Source organism: Nannospalax galili, unplaced genomic scaffold (assembly GCF_000622305.1).
Source record: "Nannospalax galili isolate Female #2095 unplaced genomic scaffold, S.galili_v1.0 scaffold140, whole genome shotgun sequence".
In the NCBI taxonomy this organism is placed as follows: Eukaryota; Metazoa; Chordata; class Mammalia; order Rodentia; family Spalacidae; genus Nannospalax; species Nannospalax galili.
In genome coordinates, this window is record NW_008352267.1 from 386,860 (window position 1) to 390,982 (window position 4,123).

Consider the following 4,123-nt stretch of genomic DNA (forward strand, 5'->3'; position numbering starts at 1 on the left):
TCTAACAGATTGAATCTGAAATCTGGAAGAAAGAAATATTTTTGTCACATCTTCAGTGTCACAACTTTGGGCAACTCAAAGCAAATAAGTATTTAAATGGACAACTGTGATACAAGCAATGGAAACAGCAAATATCCAGAAAGCAAAAATCAGCCATAATAGAGTATATGATCTTATTCTAACAAACAAAAGAAAGAACACAAAAAGTCTCAGGGTACAGAGAAACATGGGAGAAAAATTATGTGCTTTTGAAATTTTGTTACTATAGATACCTATTAGCATGAGAGTAAGCTCTGACACATTATTAATGTTCATTTATTTATTATTTTTGTATAAAAGAACTGTACAGAAAGAAAAGTGATATTAATAAAGAATTATTTCTGCTTCATTTTCCTTTTCTATACTCTGATAAAATACCGTGAAGAAAATAACTTAGAGGAGAAAGGGTGTATTTTGGCTTACAGTTGTAGGTGATAGTCCATTGTGGGGAAACCAAAGTAATAGAAACTTGTAGCAAATAGTCACATCTGCAATTAAGAGCAATGAAAAAGCAAATGCTGGTACGACAGTGCTCAGCTATCTTTATTTTTTTTCCAGTCAATCAAAGACCAAGCCAATAAAGTTGTGCCACACATAACAGTGGGTCTTCCCATCTCACTTAATCCTATTAAGACATTCCTCATAGACTTGGCCACTAATGATCCCAATCTTGACAATTCATTTTGACTCTCATCTCAAGTGATACTAGATTGTGTCAAGGTGAAAAAATAGACAACCTTAGGTGTCTATCAGTTTATATTTATGCCTTAAAGTTCCACACAAATGCAAATGTTTAATTTTACTATTTTATAACTGATTTCTAAACCTACATGTTACTTCTAACAGATTAGTCCTGAAAACAAGAGACAAAAACATTTGGTTTTTAGAAATAATGAAGAAAAATATGCTGAAAATGCTTTTAGAAATAGATAGATAACAGTAAAAGATATAAACACATAATAGAATAGTTAGTATCTAAATAATTTTCTAGCTGAATTCCTCTGTAGCAGTCTCTCATGTGTTTTTTCACTTTCTTCTAAACTACTTGCTCTTTAAAATAATTGTTAAATTTACTATGGGATGCTATTATGTCATTGTGTGGTGTTTCCTTATGACAAAAGCAAACATCTATTGACTCCAGATAGAGCACAAGGATAGACTAAGGAATGATTCCACCCAAGGCTATTTTGGTGAGCTAGTGAGTTTACTGATTTAATTATTGGTGGTGTGATTAAAAGGTTACTTCATGAAATAACTATGTGGAAGTGGTATCACCCAAAAGACAATGTATGAAGTGAGTAAAGATGCATGCCTGGAGTGCCCTGTCTACTTTTCAGGTAGTTCCACCAGACAGGTTCTCCTGTCTCCTTGGGATCATGTACTGCCTATGTAACGTAAGGGAAGAGACGCTCAGGCTTGCACTATTCTAAGCTTCCTGAGATGTCCAAGATTTTCTTGTTTTTAGTTTTCTGAATCTAATCAGCCTCCCAATTCTTCCTGTAGGAAGTGATTTAATTTTGAGAAAATAGCTATGTAAAAACAAACAAAAACCTAAAACAAAACAAAAAATAAAACAGAAACTAAAGGGTTAGAAATAGAAATGCTACTATCAGAAGTTTAAATTTTATTTTCCCCAGTGCTCTGCTCTAGTTTCCTACATTCACTTTGGTTCTATCCATGTGATACAGACTTTAAAAAATAAAATCGATATGTGTGCAAGCATGTGTATCTTGCAGAAAACAACTACTAAATATGGCCCAGCACACGCAGTCCCTAAGTAGTTTCAAAACATCAATTTGAAAGCTCTTTGCCAGGATTGATATTGAACAAAATAAATTTTTAAAAATATGACCGCAGTGAGGGAAATCATTGACAATAAGTCAAACACTTTGAGATGAGTCTATATGGAATAGGCAAAAGCTTCAGGATAAATAAAAATATATTAGAAGCCCAAGCACTATCTCCCTGCATTTTTCAACCTGATATTGAGAAAAGAACAACTACAGGGAAAGTGAAAGAGGCCCTGCTATGTGGAAAAGAATGAATGGCCTGAGTTTTAGAAATGTCTTTTCTTAGATCTGAAGGTAATGTACTACAATGAGGGACTGAGGAGCAAGAGAAGAAAAATCACAGACTATTGGCTTAGAGCTGCTTTTTCTCTGAAATAATCATAAACCACTGAGAGAAAGATGGAAAAAGCATCCAGTGACTGCCAAATCTTGAAAAACCAAACTAAAGAAAATCAGATAGATGAGTAAGAACAGAAGAAAGCCTGAAATATTATGAGTTTGGACATTTTATTTTTAATAACAAAATGTATATTAATAATGTGTAAAACATATTTAAAGAACTCACAGAAGACAAATTCTTCAAAATACCTAGACCAATTTAAAATGCAACAATAAATGCAACACCAAAAAATACTGATAATGAAAAACCCATTTGACAGTTAAGAAACAAAGTACACTTAATATTTACTGTTTCTTGATAAGTGGTCAACACATGCATATGAATATTTGAATAACATTAAGACACAGCCTTTACATATACGTATTCCAAAACATACAGTATCTGAATTTTTTCTTGCTATATGGAAATATTTTATGTATATCCCATAATCAATTGCAATACCTACCATATATCTGAAGATATGTTTAGTACTATTCCTTAATTTTGAATAGATCTCCATAAACTCCTATGAGTTAAAGTGTTTGTAAAGTACTGTGTTGCTATTCAGAAGGGATGGAGCCTTTCAGAAGAAGAGGCTCTTGAACATATTCCAGTCATGTGGGGAGACACTGTTGAAAGTGATGTCGAGACTCTCCTTCCTCCAATTCCTGTTAGTTCTGGCCATGATGTGAAATTTGTCTCCTGCTCCACAAGCTCCCATTCTGATGTACTGTCTTTCCACAGGCACACATTTAAGGAGACAGTGCACAGTGAGCTCAAACACTGTTGACCTCTTGACACCATAATCCAAAATAAAGATTTTTTAAAAAAATATAAATTGATTATCTCAGACATTTGAGAGATTAGGCTTCAGTACCCTAGAGTGTATTAGCACATGTATATTTCTTTTTCCTAGAGAGATCAATAATTCCTTATATAATACCACAATGCATAAATATCCTTAGGAACATTTTTCCATATATTTGATCATTATCTTTAAATGCTTGTACATGAATATGCATGTAAATGACCTAATTACAAGATAGGGTAAATTCTATGACTAAAAATAATGTAGCTTATTTAAAAATGTTTTAGCCCATTGTGTCATCTAGATGAATCCATTAGAAAAATAAGTGAGGTGCTAGAGACATGGCTCAGTGGTTAAGAGCACTGACTGTTCTTGCAGAAGACCCGGATTTTATTCCCAGAACCCACATGGCGGCTATGAACTGTTCTTAACTCCAGTTCCAGGGGAATCTGAAGCCCTCTTCTGACCTCCATGGCATTGCAGGACATGGGTGTACTCACATACATGCAGGCAATACACTCATACACATAAAGTATACATGATACATAAAATTTAAAAAAAGAAGTGATGCTTAACAATACTTAAATATTAAATAGAGATCCCTTATGTGATAGAGGATAAGGACTTGGTGAGAAACATTTCAGAGATAATATGGGGAATCCGTCAGTACTGCCAGCCTGGATATATTTGATACAACATTTTTTCATTCTAAAAGCAAGGAAAATCTGTAGCAATTGTGCTATGAAACAGACTTAAGATGTTTAACCAATTTTCAGGTTGCTTTTGTTTTGTTTTGTTGTTTTGTTTGTTTTACTCACAGGTTATCAGGTAGCCCAGGTTGACTTCCAATTACTATGTAGCTGATGATAACCTTGAATTCCTCACCCTCTTCTTACCACCTCGCAGGCGATAGGATAACAAGAATTTTCCAACATGTCTGGTTCAACCAGTTTTCAGACAATAGTAGAACAGTAGTCTTCCCATTAGCTAAGCAGAAACTGGTGTTAGTGTCATGTGAACTTATGAAGTACCCCTTTTAAATATTGAAGTGATGGATAAAAAAATGGTTTTGTTGTTGAAATTTGCAGTCATGGTTGGTAAAACTAT